General features: G+C 42.0%; 1 protein-coding gene across 3 annotated transcripts in view; it reads left to right on the plus strand.

The window, feature by feature from the left end:
* The first annotated feature begins 257 nt into the window (after positions 1-257).
* Positions 258-17,007, plus strand: part of LOC115131586 (zinc fingers and homeoboxes protein 2-like) — a 30,555-nt gene continuing 13,805 nt past the window's right edge. Inside the window, exons 1-3 of one of the 3 annotated variants that reach the window (XR_010464335.1) lie at positions 268-414; positions 10,817-10,950; positions 16,036-16,457. The gene's annotated coding sequence lies outside the window, so the exon portion shown is untranslated. Of the gene's footprint in view, positions 415-10,816; positions 10,951-16,035; positions 16,458-17,007 lie in introns of those variants that run through there. The other 2 variants (XM_029663405.2, XM_065020476.1) reach the window with 2 other exon arrangements.

Below are 17,007 nucleotides of genomic sequence, written 5' to 3' on the forward strand. Positions count from 1 at the left end.
CTTATGTATGTTATGGTATACACACTAAGTTTGTTGATATGTAGTGTAGACAATGTTTGAAGATGCATGCGAATATAATCTGCTCACCAGAGTAATTCGCACATTTTGTGTATTTCTCTTGTCTTCAATTGGCAAATGTATATTGCCATATATAACTTTGAAGTACATTTTCATGGCACTTGAATTAAACATATTTTTGGCGTCGTATGCAAATATATGCTGACGTAAAAGATCATGTGGTTTTTGTCGTAGATCTATGAACGACGACCTTTTTTTTTTCTCTTCCTACTGTTGTCTTTAGGTTATGCCAGAATCTTTAGAATTACCAGCGCTATATGCGCGTCACCACAGACTACTTATAATTGGGAATTTTACTGCTAGTTTATCGTCCCAGCACCGAAAGGCTCTAGGCAGGTAAGAATACTATATACATTTTCAAGAACGGTGAAGAATATTGGACAAAACAAATTTCAAATTTTAAGTTATAACCGGTTTGGTAGCAAGCGAGACGAGCCGCCTGGCTTGCCCAGCTCGTGTGGCTGTGCTAGCGACGTCCCTTCCATCACTACTCGCGCATTGTTGTCACACTTAATTTAGAATCAGCTTGCCATCAAATCACGCCAAGAAAACCTAAACGTATAGTTTACTCTGACTAACTACATTAACTTGACGTTTTAGGTAAATATACTTTTTTTGTAAACAAAAATAGTTAGGCGTTTAACTTTTGTGCCCATTTGAAGTGGGCACCTGAATGTATCGTTAAGACATTTAGCTTGCCGTGTCACCTAGCTGGCTAGCTAGTTTGCTAGCTCGCGACCCAGTTCACTTCTGAAGTTTGAAAACGTGTTAAAGACCCGTGCTTTAAAACTGCTTCCGAACTGGTTAGTTATACATTGTCTGTTTACATAGGTAGCTAGTTAAATAGCCCCATAATTATTTGAAGAGTTGGCCTACGTTTGTCGAACTTGTTGACTAGTTGTGAGTTTATACTAGCTACTGGTAGCAAGCTATAGGACAGTAATGGGAACCATCCTACATATTAGACAGCCCAGCCATTGCCTTTCTCCTATCACCGGCGAAACGTAACGTTACCTAGCTAGCTAAGTGAATATTTTGTCGTCTTTTGTCACGAAGTGCATTCGTTTTGTCTCACAAATTAGTTTAATTGAATAAAAGTCCTGTGTATGAAGAAACACACTTAGGTAGCTAATTTAGTTATTGTAAATGTTAATTGCTGCTATATAGCTTTGTTTTTTGTTGCGTAGCTGGATGACGCTAGTATGTTAGCAGCCTGGCTATAGCAGATAGCCAGCCAGGCAGATAGGTTAAATGAGGTGACGCCTACCGCGGTATAGATTGGTGCTGGCATAGGCAGCGCGCGCGGCTATGCTGCCCAGTGACAGCAGTGTGGTAAGTTCCACCAGCAGTGGCGGACTGGGACAAGAATTCGGCCTTGGCATTTTATCTACACCAGCCTACATCACTACCAACCCCCCCCCGGCGGGCCACCAGCCATGCACACACACCACATACACCCTGACCCTACACACCCAACTTAGACACAGGCAGAAGTGCTGACACATAACATTGTCAGTTTTACAGTACAGCGTTTTTCAACCGTTTTTGTAGAAGTGACTGGGGAGACGCTGTCCTCTTTTCTTTTCTTTTTTAACAGGCTCATGTTTAAAATAAGTACAATATGTAAAAAATAAAACAACTGGAGCATGCACTCCACAGAGAGTTCAACCAGTGTGCAAACACCTGCCTGTTTGCCCTCCTATGAGAGAGTTCCCTTTTGGCCCCCTATCTGCTCTGGATTTTGTTAATTTTATGAATTACTTAATTTTATTTAGTCTCTTTTAAATATATATATATTTTAAATGTAACAAATTGCATGTCAAACAAGCTAATTTAATTTATCTTGAATCTTGGAAAATACCCACCCTCCCACCTCAAGCACGAACTCTCCTGATTTCTGCATGCTAGTGCCTTGTGCTGGCTATGGGTGCCGGGCAGTGAGTTTGAATACTGGTAGGCTACATTTGAGTTGGACCTGTAATGTTTGTGAAACTGTTATAGACTGAGAAGGGGTTCATTCAAGTGTTTTTAGTAAGAGGCAGAAAAACTAGCAGATTTACCTCCTTATTAATTTGCGATCATTAGCCCCTTTTTTCTTGATGTCACTCATCTCACCTCTAGTTAGTAGCCTACTAGAAGTCACTGGCACTAGCTTCCTTGTGATGAGTGTGTTGCAGAAAATAAATAGGCCAGTGTTTAAAAAAAATAAAAAATGTGCACCTGCCCACCCCCCATAGGTCTGTGCACGGCCCTACGCTAGAGATACAACTCAACACTATAACTGTGCCTCTGCTCTAGCCAATTTGTTTAACTCCCTGTTGCTCTGTCTGTCTCAGCATCTTCTCTGTGTCACTCTGTGCTTCTTGTTCACTCTCTGTCTGTCTGCTTAAGCCTTAAGTTTTAAAAGCCAAGCCTACGACTTAGGCTATATTGCAAATTAGTGCCTGTCATATGTTCCTCTGAATCAACACCTATTACTATTAGAGCGTTCCAGACGAACATTTTCCCCTGGAGTCACTGGTGCCACTAACTTTTACTGTTGGTGGCACCAGTCCATTATTTGGTTGGATCCAAATCATGAGTAATCATCTTAAAGTCATTCAGGGCTCGACATACAGGGCTGGCCTGGGGAGGTTTTGGGAATTTCCTGGCCAGTCGATCATCCCTGTACACTGAACAAAAATAAAAACGCAGCAGGCAACAATTTCAACGATTTTACTGAGTTACAGTTCAATTTTTTTTTAAATAAGCCAATAGAAAAAAATTCATTAGGCCCTAATCTATGGATTTCATAAGACTGGGAATACAGATATGCGTCTGTTTCTCACAGATACCTTAAAAAATATATTTTTTAAAAGTAGGGCGTGGTTCAGAAAACAAGTCAGTATGTGACCATTTGCCTCATGCAGCACGACATATTTCCTTTGCATTGAGTTGATCAGGCTGTTGATTGTGGCCTGTGGAATGTTGTCCCACTCTGCTTCAATGGCTGTGCGAAGTTGCTGGGTATTGGTGGGATCTGGAACATGCTGTTGTACATGTCGATCCAGAGCATCCCAAACATGCTCAATGGGGAACATGTCTGGTGAGTATGCAGGCCATGGAAGAACTGGGACATTTTCAGCTTCCAGGAATTGTGTACTGATCCTTCCGACGTGGGTCCGTGCATTATCATGCTGAAACATGAGGTGATGGCGGCGGATGAATGGCATGGCAATGGGCCTCAGGATCTTGTCACGGTATCTGTGCATGCAAATTGCCATCGATAAAATGCAATTGTGTGTCTTTGTTCGTAGCTTATGCCTGCCTATACCATAACCCCACCATGGAGCACTCATACACGCGGTCTGCCATCTGCCTGGTACAGTTGAAACCGGGATTCATCCGTAAAGAGCACACTTCTCCAGTGTGCCAGTGGCCATCAAAGGAGAGCATTTGCCCACTGAAGTCTATTACGAAGCCGAACTGCAGCCAGGTCTAGACCCTGGTGAGGACGACAAGCACGCAGATTTTCCCTGAGATGTCTGTCAGACGGTTTCTGATAGAAATTATTTGGTTGTACAAACCCACAGTTTTATCAGTTGTCCGGGGGGCTGGTCTCAGACGATCCTGCTTGTGAAGAAGATGGATGTGGAGGTTCTAGGCTGACCTGGTTACACATGGTCTGCGGTTGTGAGGCCGGGTTAGATGTGCTGCCAAATTCTCTAAAACGACGTGGAAGGTGGCTTATGGCAAAACAATTAACATTAAATTCTCTGGCAACAGCTCTGATGTATATTCTTGCAGTCAGCATGCCAATTGCACGCTCCCACAACTTGAGACATCAGTGGCATTGTGTTGTGTCCCCAGAACAAGATGCACCTGTGTAATGAACATGCTGTTGAATCAGCTTCGTGATATGCCACACCTGTCAGGTGGATGGATTATCTTGGCAAAGGAGGAATATTCACTAACAGGGATGTAAACAAATTTGTGCAAAATATTTGCATATAGAACATTTTGGGATCTTTTATTTCAGCTCATGAAACATCGGACCAACACTTATTCACATGTTGAGTTTATATTTTTCTTCTGTATAATAATGCCATTTTAAATCTAAGCTATATACAGTGGGGCAAAAAAGTATTTAGTCAGCCACCAATTGTGCAAGTTCTCCCACTTAATTAAAAAGATGAGAGGCCTGTAATTTTCATCATAGGTACACTTCAACTATGACAGACAAAATTAGAAAAAAAAATCCAGAAAATCACAGTGTAGGATTTTTAATTTATTTGCAAATTATGGTGGAAAATAAGTATTTGGTCAATAACAAAAGTATCTCAATACTTTGTTATATACCCTTTGTTGGCAATGACAGAGGTCAAACGTTTTTTGTAAATCTTCACAAGGTTTTCACACACTTGCTGGTATTTTGGCCCATTCCTCCATGCAGATCTCCTCTAGAGCAGGATGTTTTGGGGCTGTTGCTGGGCAACACTGACTTTCAACTCCCTCCAAAGATTTGTTTATGGGGTTGAGATCTGGAGACTGGCTAGGCCACTCCAGGACCTTGAAATGCTTCTTACGAAGCCACTCCTTCGTTGCCCGGGCGGTGTGTTTGGGATCATTGTCATGCTGAAAGACCCAGCCACGTTTCATCTTCAATGCCCTTGCTGATGGAAGGGGTTTTCACTCAAAATCTCACGATACATGGCCCCATTCATTCTTTCCTTTACACGGATCAGTCGTCCTCGTCCCTTTGCAGAAAAACAGCCCCAAAGCATGATGTTTCCACCCCCATGCTTCACAGTAGGTATGGTGTTCTTTGGATGCAACTCAGCATTCTTTGTCCTCCAAACACGACGAGTTGAGTTTTTACCCAAAAGTTCTATTTTGGTTTCATCTGACCATATGACATTCTCCCAATCTTCTTCTGGATCATCCAAATGCTCTCTAGCAAACTTCAGACGGGCCTGGACATGTACTGGCTTAAGCAGGGGGACACGTCTGGCACTGCAGGATTTTGAGTCCCTGGCGGCGTAGTGTGTTACTGATGGTAGGCTTTGTTACTTTGGTGCCAGCTCTCTGCAGGTCATTCACTAGGTCCCCCCCCATGTGGTTCTGGGATTTTTGCTCACGTGATCATTTTGACCCCACGGGGTGAGATCTTGCGTGGAGCCCCAGATCGAGGGAGATTATCAGTGGTCTTGTATGTTTTCCATTTCCTAATACTTGCTCCCACAGTTGATTATTTCAAACCAAGCTGCTTACCTATTGCAGATTCAGTCTTCCCAGCCTGGTGCAGGTCTACAATTTTGTTTCTGGTGTCCTTTGACAGCTCTTTGGTCTTGGCCATAGTAGAGTTTGGAGTGTGACTGTTTGAGGTTGTGGACAGGTGTCTTTTATACTGATAACAAGTTCAAACGGGTGCCATTAATACAGGTAACGAGTGGAGGACAGAGGAACCTCTTAAAGAAGAAGTTACAGGTCTGTGAGAGCCAGAAATCTTGCTTGTTTGTAGGTGACCAAATACTTATTTTCCACCATAATTTGCAAATTAATTAATTAAAAATCCTACAATGTGATTTTCTGGGGGGTTTTTTCTCCATTTTGTCTGTCATAGTTGAAGTGTACTTATGATGAAAATTACAGGCCTCATCTTTTTAAGTGGGAGAACTTGCACAATTGGTGGCTGACTAAATACTTTTTTGCCCCACTGTAATTGATTAATAAACGGATGGATTCCTGAAGCTGTTTGTTATGTTGATTATTTATTGCACGCTGCACACACATATCCTATAAATAATCTGTTGTGCAGAGAGTGCGCAGCTCTCAAACAGCTGGTTGTTATATGGAGCAGCTCACTGAAGACCGGTAGGAAAGATGTTTCAAGTTATCTACCAGTAAATGCAAAGTCAATAATGGGTATGCAAACCAGGTATTTAAAAAGTTCATAGTCTTGGTTGAATATATGCGATGCACAATTCAGTCATCATGGATTAGCATGCATTGAAAATCAGACCTTTCATCTAGGCTTTTTGGTTCTTGAAAAGTAATTGAAATTATGATGGTATATTTGTACCTTCTACTGCTCCAATATAATTATTCTGTGATTTAATTTCTGATCAGATTTTATGAGAGATGTAGCTGCTTTAGTTTGTTTCCTGCTGTTTCAATTGAAGGGTGTTGTTCACCTAATACCTTTTATGCACTGTTGGTTAGAGCCTGTATGTAAGCATTTCACTGTAAGGTCTACTACACCTGTTGTATTTGGCGCACGTGACAAATAAACGTTGATTTGAAAACTTTGATTTGATTTGTGTTGCACTAGTCTGTTGCGGTAAAACCACGTGTGGTTATTAGGAGCAAGACAACATTGAATGTTGGCATCAACTTGATTTCCATACAAAGGGAACCTGGTTTTTGGTCGCTTTCTCATTTTTAAACATGATCCAATTACTTTTCAACATCTGAAATGGTGAGACTATCTACCACATGGACACTTCATTAGTGTGTTTGTCGGGAGCATGCTGTCTATTTAGGCAGGCAATGGCCATCATTATTCTGACATTTTAGAATGTAAAAATTAGGTGAATGCCATTTGGTAGGGCTATACATTTTTTGTTGTTAAATCCACTTATTGGATGTGTCTCCAATACTTCCCAGTGGTGTGTGTGTATGTATATACATGTATATGTATGTTTCTGCCGAGATGCTCTTTTGAATTGAGCATCTTGGCAGAAACACCCCCTCCACTACCTTTTCTGCCACTGCTGAAGAAAATCCTAGGGGAAACAGGAACATCCACTGGTCTTGATGTGCCTTTTGGTCATGATGTTAGTTAGTGATGTCAGATAAATCTAAAAGACTATCCCTGCTAAGAGTCATTGGAGTACATAGGCTAGTCAGAGGGGAGCCGACATGTATCATACTGCCTTTTTCAGAATGACAATCCTCCTTTGACACAAGCACATCACAGAAGCTGATGTCACTCTGTGGAGTTCAATGCCCACAGCTCATTCTATTTTACTGATAAGGCTTACTGTATGGGAAGGTTTAGCTGGAAATGGTCAGACATGGTTTCTCGTTTGCGAGTAAACAAAGCACTAGGGTTGTCGGGCTCAGGCTACTTTTATGCTGTCCCTTCACTTAAAAGTAGGCTCAACTCTTTTATAGCCATGGCCAGATATGGTGACATGGTAAGAGGCTAATAGTAAGTCTATGTTTTTGTAGTTTGGTGTCATGTTTTGTAGCCTTAATTATGTAGGCCCAATAATAGAAATGTAAGGGTTCTTGACAGGACCCCATTTCCTTAAGCTATTGCAACATACCGTAGGCCTACACTGTTCTGTCACTCACTCCCCTTATTTCAATACAAGGTGTTAAACAAATCCATTCTGCTGAAAGATATTTATAAGATTGCAACAATGTGGAGACATTACAATTGGAGCTAGGCTGATTGCCGACTAGTTTTTAAAGCCTCGGAGTCTCTGTGCCCAAACAATAAAGTAATGCCTGTCATTTCCAAATATCGTGTTCCATGCAAGAGATTCTCGGTTCATGGATAAATTATGCAAAATGGTGTTAATCATTTTAAAATGTGATATTATGGTGATCAGTTACTTGTTAGTTTTGAGTGATATAAGTATTGTACTATTCTTATCAGTGGTGCTCAGCAATAATCAGAAAAACACAGATGTTTCCATTTTGTCTTCAGACTAGCCCTTACTGAACATTTTGCTGCAAAATCTGGTGCTACTCGATTTTTGGTTCCAGCTCAAGGAATTAATTCATCTGCATCTTATTTGAATTTCCTGCTTGCATAATTCTTGGTTAATGTGAGCTCCAGAGGGCTGCTTGGCAAGCATGCACTTGTGCCAAAAATGTGAAAGTCATGTGGTGCAAATACAAACAATGTGCTCTGACGCCCCCCCACAAGCCCAAATTCGGCAGCTTGGTTCTTGCCCTCTTTCCTCCACTGTACCAGGCTTGCCTCATTTCGATTTTAACATGCATAGGCTACTCCATTTTGTAACATGCAGACCAAGCAAGGTGTAGTATACCTAGCCTGTGAATACACTACATGACCAAAAGTATGTGGACACCTGCTCATTAAACATCTCATTCCAAAATCATGGACATTAATATAGAGCTGTAACAGCTTTAACTCTTCTGGGAAGGCTTTCCACTGAATGTTGGAACATTGCTGCGGGGACTTGCTTCCATTCAGCCACAAGCTTTAGTGAGGTCGGCACTGATTATAGCCCTTTAGGCCTGGCTCGCAGTCGGCGTTCCAATTCATCCCAAAGGTGTTCGATGGGGTTGAAGTCAGGACTCTGAAGTCCAGTCAAGTTCTTCCACACCGATCTCGACAAACCATTTCTGTATGGATCTCGCTTTGTGCACGGGGGCATTGTCATGCTGAAACAGGGAAGCGCTTTCCCCAAACTCTTGCCACCAAGGTGGAAGCACAGAATCGTCTAAATGTCATTGTATGCTGTAGCGTTAACTTCTTAAGTAAAAAAAGGAAAATAAATGTAACTAATTAAACTGCAGCAGTAAAATAACAATAGCGAGGCTTTATACAGCTTTATACAGTACCGGTACAGAGTCAATATGCGGGGGCACCGGTTAGTCGAGGTAATATTTACAAAAGTGACAATGCAACTCAGTAGTGATTGTTGCAAACGAGGACAGACGGTTTTTATGCGCTACACACTTGGCGGCCCCATTCTGTGAACTTGTGTGGCCTACCACTTCGCGACTGAGCCGTTGTTGCTCCTAGACGTTTCCACATCACAGTAACAGCACTCACAGTTGAACGAGGCAGCTCTAGCAGGGCAGAAATTTGAACTGACTTTTTGGAAAGGAGGCATCCTATGACGGTGCCATGTTGAAAGTCACTGAGCTCTTCAGTAAGGTCATTCTACTGCCAGTGTTTGTCTATGGAGATTGCATGGTGGTGTGCTTGATTTTTATAGACCTGTCAGCAAGGGGTGTGACTGAAATACTTTTGTACATATAATGTACTTCATAAGAGTACGGCTCCCGAGTGGCGCAGCGGTCTAAGGCACTGCCTCTCAGTGCTCGAAGTGTCACTACAGACACCCTGGTCGAATCCAAGCTGTATCACAACCGGCCGTGATTGGGAGTCCCATAGGGCGGCGCACAATTGGCCCAGCGTCGTCGGGGTTTGGCCGGTGTAGGCCGTCATTTTAAATAAGAATTTGTTCTTAAATGACTTGCCTAGTTAAATAAAGGTTACATTTTTAAAAATTGTAGAATATAGATTAGACAACTTCTGCATTCTGCATTAGATTAATATTTAATGCTTCAGGTAATGCATTTGAATACAGTTCTCACTGAATCAAGTGTCTGTTTCTTTCCAGAGAGCTGCATGTGGGAGCTACTGTAGCCATGGAGTCTGTAGTGTAGAGCCATCTACCGCAGGTTCACAAACATCATTCATGGCATAGTTAGCCCGGTTTACAGAAAAATAATCAGCTAGTCTGCTCACCCCCTTTGAATACCATAGAACATTAATTGCCAGAACAAAAAAAATGCATATTGCACAATGTGCTGATTTTAAGATATGCAAAACATATGAAAATGTATTTCAGTGCATCTACATGACCTACTTGTTTATCAATACATTGAATGGGAGTAGTTGGTAGTTCTATGTGGCAACCACTTGCTACGGTTCTCATGTGGATGCTATGTTTTTGGTGACTAAGCAGCATTTTCAGGTGGACGGATGATGTTACTCCTGTGGGTTTAAGCTCCCTTGAAAGCCACGTTGTTGTACTCTGTCGTCTGTAGCGATGATCTCATCCTGAGGGGGGTAGCTTTCCAGTGGCTGTCTGGTTGTACTGTACAGTCTGCAACCCCTTTCGTCATTAGTGCTGTATGTGGGGTGGATCATAGGCCAGTATCGCGATATCGTTAGTATTGTGGCAAGACAACAAAACACAAAGCAACTTTTAGGAGAACTAATGTTGGAAACAAATCATTATGTTGTCGTCCAGAGTCAGTTGTTTATTTTCCAAGCTATAGCACACAAAGTATTTAACATTCAGAAGGTATTTAATGGACCAAATATTGGTCTATTTCGTGTTTTAATTTTTGCCATCGAAAAAACATTGAGATACTGGTATCATCCTGTCCCTAGGTGGATGACTCCATTTTGTTAAGATGTTGTGTTTTTGTTTGTCATAGATATCCTGTAACATACAGTATGTTTGGCATATTTTCCAGAACATAGGCCTACATGTATTGTGTATTGTAATCGCTATCTTCGAACAAGCAGCAAAAACAAGATGGTTCCCTCCTAGTAGGATAATGTGGCTTGCTGCCTAGCCCCATTTTACACACATTCCATCATCATCCCTTTAGGCTGATTGTTTGTTATAAAATGGAACTTTCTGCTCCTGGTTTTATCCCACTCTTGCACACTCTTTAAAGTAGCCTAACTGTATCAACGATGAGTTTAACTCGTAACGGCGTTCATTGACAAGTCGTAATGTGATTAATTCTAATAAGTGAAGCACAATGAAACGATACATCCCAGGTGGTGTTTGTCATTCAAATAACCTTCCGAAGCTGTCTGTCTCTTTCTTTTGGAACATGTTTCCAAGGTAACAACCTTCTATTTTTCGGCAAACACAAAGCGGTGCAGTTTTCCGGGCCTTTGTGGGGCTCTGCCTCCGAGCTGCCCCCCCCCCGACCATTCTTCGCTGCTGACATTCTTTTCTCGTCTCAGATTCCAGAAGAGGCTACCCAGAGTGCCGCTGGACCGGAGACCAAAGGAGAGCTGGAGAGGGAAGAGTGGAGGCGGAACTGGAGCCAGATAGGACACCTCCACCCAGGGAAGCCCCACCCTACTGCGGAAGTGCAGTGAGTACCTTTTCACCACGGGGCAACACTCCGGTGGGGGTGGGATGCACAGGGGGGAAACCGGTACCAGTCTATTACAATTGTATTGGCTATGCTTGCTCAAATAGGCCCTCTTTAGACTTAGCAATTACAATCGGCTCTGCCTTTCATTGACATAAGATGTGTACTTTTTCAATTTTATGTCACCTGTCACTACTTTCTAGGAGAGGCATTTAAATGTACTTTTTTTTAATCAAAATGAGTTTTTTGGCAGAAATGCCTTCTGGAACATGTGAACTTTCATGTGCCTTATTAACAATTTGTATGCCATCTGTAAATATTAATACAATTGTTAAATTATGAGCCTAGTTGGTTTAGCCACGGATTGGTCTACCTTGTAGCACGCTTCTGTCTAACATGAGCTGGTCAGCATGTGTAGGTGGTCCTTTTCTAGCACAGCTTTATTAGGGGAACTGCAAAGGTGTTGCGCTCTACTTTCTGGAGGAGCGAGTTTTGAAATCAGTGGAATTAGAGTATGATAGCAAAGGAGATGGAGAAAATTCTGGCGTTTTGATTGCAAATATTCAGAGGGAGTCGAAAAGAAACACGCCGAAGGCTGTTGTATAAAACACCTGTCTCCGGATTACATCTTCAAACTCAGGGCAATCGTGACAGAGGGAGAAGCGTCCATCCATGTACACTACCAGTCAAAAGTTTGGATACCTACTATTTTTTTCTTTATTATTTTCTACATTGTAGTATAATGGTGAAGACATAAACTATGAAATGACACATGGAATCATGTAGTAACCAAAAAAGTGTTAAACAAATCAACATATATATTTTTGAATTTCTTAAAGTAGCCACCCTTTGCCTTTGACAGCTATGCACACTCTTGGCATTCTCTCAACCAGCTGCATGATGTAGTCACCTGTAGAGGTCGACCGATTAATCGGAATGGCCGATTTTAATTAGGGCCGATTATAAGTTTTCATAACAACCGATTTATCATTATCTTTGGACACCGATTTGGCCGATTTTATATTATTTATTTATTTTATTTGATCTTTATTTAACTAGTCAGTTAAGAACACATTCTTATTTTCAATGACGACCTAGGGTTAACTGTCTCGTTCAGGGGCAAAACGACAGATTTTTACCTCGTCAGCTCGGGGGATTCAATCTTGCAACCTTACAGTTAACTAGTACAATGCTCTAACCACCTGATTACATTGCACTCCACGAGGAGACTGCCTGTTACGCAAATGCAGTAAGCCAAGGTAAGTTTCTAGCTAGCATTAAACTTATCTTAGAAAAAACAATCAATCAATCATAATCACTAGTTAACTACACATGGTTGATGATATTACTAGTTTATCTAGCGTGTCCTGCGTTGCATATAATCGATGCGGTGCGTATCATTGCTCCAATGTGTACCTAACCATAAACATCAATGCTTTTCTTAAAATCAATACACAGAAGTATATATTTTTAAACCTGCATATTTAGCTAAAAGAAATCCAGGTTAGCAGGCAATATTAACTAGGTGAAATTGTCACTTCTCTTGCATTCATTGCACGCAGAGTCGGTGTATATGCAACAGTTTGGGCCGCCTAATTTGTCAGAATGTTACGTAATTATGACATAACATTGAAGGTTGTGCAATGTAATAGGAATATTTAGATTTATGGATGCCACCCGTTAGATAAAATACTGAATGGTTCTGTATTTCACTGAAAGAATAAACGTCTTGTTTTCGAGATGATAGTTTCCGGATTCGGCCATATTAATGACCTAAGGCTCGTATTTCTGTGTGTTATTACGTTATAACTAAGTCTATGATTTGATAGAGCAGTCTGACTGAGCGATGGTAGGCAGCAGCAGGCACTTTTGTGTGTTTGCCAGGAGCTGTTTATGACTTCAAGCTTATCAACTCCTGAGATTAGGCTGGTGTGACCGATGTGAAATGGCTAGCTAGTTAGCGGGGTGCGTGCTAATAGCGTTTCAAACGTCACTCGCCCTGAGACTTGGAGTGGTTGTTCCCCTTGCTCTGCATGGGTAACGCTGCTTCAAGGGTGTCTGTTGTTGTTGTGTTCCTGGTTTGAGCCCGAGGAGAGGGACGGAAGCTATACTCTTACACTGGCAATATTAAAGTGCCTATAAGAACATCCAATAGTCAAAGGTTAATGAAATACAAATGGTATAGAGAGAGAGTCCTATAATAACTACAACCTAAAACTTCTTACCTGGGAATATTTATGACTCAAAAAGGAACCACCAGCTTTCATATGTTCTGAGCAAGGAACTTAAACGTTAGCTCTCTTACATGGCACATATTGCACTTTTACTTTCTTCAACACTTTGTTTTTGCATTATTTAAACCACATTGAACATGTTTATTTATTTGAGGCTAAATAGATTTTATTGATGTATTATATTAAGTTAAAATAAGTGTTCATTCAGTATTGTTGTAATTGTCATTATTACAAATACATTTAAAAAATCAGCTGATTAATCGGTATCGACTTTTTTGGTCCTCCAATAATCGATAATCGGTGTTGAAAAATCATAATCGGTCGACCTTTAGTCACCAGGAATGCGTTTCAATTAACATGTGTGCCAATCAGTTGTATTGTGACAAGGTATGGGTGGTATACAGAAGATGGCCCTATTTGGTGAAGACCATGTCCATATTATGGCAAGAACAGCTCAAATAAGCAAAGAGAAATGACAGTCCATTACTTTGACTGACCTTCATGTCTTAATGTGGAAACTTTCAAGAACTTTGAAAGTTTCTTCAAGTGCAGTTGCAAAAACCAAGCGCTATTATGAAACTGGCTATCATGAGGACCACCACAGGAAAGGAAGACCCAGAGTTACAGTGAGGGAAGAAAGTGCTTCTACACCTGCATTGCTTGCTGTTTGGGGTTTTAGGCTGGGTTTCTGTACAGCACTTTGAGATATCAGCTGAAGTACGAAGGGCTATATAAATAAATTTGATTTGATTTATTTGATCCCCTGCTGATTTTGTACGTTTGCCCACTGACAAAGAAATGATCAGTCTATGTATTTTAATGGTAGGTTTATTTGAACAGTGAGAGACAGAATAACAACAACAAAATCTAGAAAAACGCATGTCAAAACTGTTATAAATTGATTTGCATTTTATTGAGGAAAATAAGTATTTGACCCCCTCTCAATCAGAAAGATTTCTGGCTCCCAGGTGTCTTTTATACAGGTAATGAACATGAACTGAGATTAGGAGAACACTCTTAAAGGGAGTGCTCCTAATCTCAGTTTGTTACCTGTATTAATGACACCTGTCCACAGAAGCAATCAATCAATCAGATTCCAAACTCTCCACCATGGCCAAGACCAAAGAACTCTCCAAGGATGTCAGGGACAAGATTGTAGACCTACACAAGGCTGGAATGGGCTACAAGACCATCGCAAAGCAGCTTTGTGAGAAAGGTGACAACAGTTGGTGCGATTATTCGCAAATGGAAGAAACACAAAAGAACTGTCAATCTCCCTCGGCCTGGGGCTCTATGCAAGATCTCACCTCGTGGAGTTGCAGGGATCATGAGAACGGTGAGGAATCAGGTCAGAACTACACGGGAGGATCTTGTCAATGATCTCAAGGCAGCTGGGACCATAGTCACCAAGAAAACAATTGGTAACACACTACGCTGTGAAGGACTGTCATCCCCCTGCTCAAGAAAGCACATATACATGCCTGTCTGAAGTTTGCCAATGAACATCTGAATGATTCAGGGGACTGGGTGAAAGTGTTGTGGTCAGATGAGACCAAAATGGAGGTCTTTAGCATCAACTCAACTCGCCGTGTTTGGAGGAGGAGGAATGCTGCCTATGACCCCAAGAACACCATCCCCACCATCAAACATGGAGGTGGAAACATGCTTTGGGGGTGTTTTTCTGCTGAGGGGACAGGACAACTTCACCGCATCAAAGGGACGATGGACAGGGCCATGTACCGTCAAATCTTGGATGAGTGGATGAGAACCTCCTTCCCTCAGCCAGGGCATTGAAAATGGGTCGTGGATGGGTATTCCAGCATGACAATGACCCAAAACACACGGCCAAGGCAACAAAGGAGTGGCTCAAGAAGAAGCACATTAAGGTCCTGGAGTGGCCTAGCCAGTCTCCAGACCTTAATCCCATATGAAATCTGTGGAGGGAGCTGAAGGTTTGATTTGCCAAACGTCAGCCTCGAAACCTTAATGACTTGGAGAAGATCTGCAAAGAGGAGTGGGACAAAATCCCTCCTGAGATGTGTGCAAACCTGGTCGCCAACTACAAGAAACGTCTGACCTCTGTGGCAAAACCCTTGTTGGTAATCACAAAGTACGTCATGTTTTGCAGAGGGGTCAAATACGTATTTCCCTCATTAAAATGCATATCAATTTATAAAACTTTTGACATGCGTTTTTCTGGAATTTTGTTGTTATTCTGTCTCTCACTGTTCAAATAAACCTACCATTAAAATAATAGACGGATCATTTCTTTGTCAGTGGGCAAATGTACAAAATCAGCAGGGGATCAAATACTTTCTTCCCTCACTGTACCTCTGCTACAGAGGATAAGTTCATTAGAGTTTACTGCACCTCAAATTGCAGCCTAAATAAATGCTTCAGAGTTCAAGTAAAACACATCTCAACATCAACTGTTCAGAGGAGACTGCATGAATCAGGATTGCAAGGTCGAATTGCTGCAAAAAAAAACACTGCTAAAGGACACCAATAAGAAGACTTGCTTGGGCCAAGAAACAGGAGCAATGAACATTATACCAGTGGAAAACTATCCTTTGGTAGAATGAGTCCAAATTTGAGATTTTTGGTTCCAACCGCCGTGAACCGCCGTGTCTTTGTGAGACACAGGTGAACGGATGATCTCTGCATGTGTGGTTCCCACTGTGAAGCATGGAGGAGGAGGTGTGATGGTGGGGGTGCTTTGCTGTTGACACTGTCAGTGATTTATTCAGATTTCAAGGCACACTTGACAAGCATGGCTACAACAGCATTCTACAGCGATAGCCCAAACCAGGTGAGATGGTGTAAATGGGATAATCATTTTGTTTTTCAACAGGACAATGGCCCAACACACCTCCAGGCTCTGTAAGGGCCATTTGACCAAGAAGGAGAGTGATGGAGTGCTGCATCAGATGACCTGGCCTCCACTGTCACCCGGCCTCAATCCAATTGTGATGGTTTGGGATGAGTCAGACCGCAGAGGAAAGGAAAAACCGCCAAGAAGTGCTCACCATATGTGGGAACTCCTTCAAGATGGTTGGAAAAGAAATCCAGGTGACGCTGGTTGAGAGAATGCCAAGAGTGTGCAAAGCTGTTATCAAGGCAAAGGGTGGCTACCTTGAAGAATTTAAAATATATTTTTGATTTAACACTTTTTTTTGGTTACTACATGATTCCATATGTGTTATTTTATAGTTTTGATGTCTTCAATGTTATTCTACAATGTAGCAAATAGTCAAAAATAAACACTTGAATGAGTAGGTGTCCAAACTATTTTGACTGGTACTGTATAAGGGTAAAATAACTAAAGCGTGATGTTAGTTAGGTAGCTAACATTAGCTGGCTGGCTCGCTAACTAACCTTACAAATAATATTGCTACACAGATCATACACGCATCTGAGCCATTTGCATTACTAGTTGTAGCGTAATGTTAGCTACCTAGCAAACATTGAACCTGGTTGGTTAGCTACCTGCAGATTCATGCAGGGTAGTAACGTTATGTGTTGGGATTTTGGTTAATTGTGTCACTAGCTAGGGGGCCTCCCGGGTGGCGCAGTGGTCTAAGATTATTACCCTGAGCCACCAGAGATTCTGGTTTCGAGCCCAGGCTCTGTCGCAGTCGGCCGCGACCGGGAGGCCCATGGGGCGGCGCACAATTAGCCCAGCGTTGTCCAAGTTGGGGAGGGTTTGGCCGGCAGGGATATCCTTGTCTCATCGCGCACTAGACTCCTGTGGCAGGCCTGGTGCAGTGCAAGCTGACCAGGTCGCCAGGTGTACGGCGTTTCCACCGACACATTGGTGCGGCTA

The sequence above is a fragment of the Oncorhynchus nerka genome, linkage group LG7 (assembly GCF_034236695.1).
Source record: "Oncorhynchus nerka isolate Pitt River linkage group LG7, Oner_Uvic_2.0, whole genome shotgun sequence".
Taxonomy (NCBI): domain Eukaryota; kingdom Metazoa; phylum Chordata; class Actinopteri; order Salmoniformes; family Salmonidae; genus Oncorhynchus; species Oncorhynchus nerka.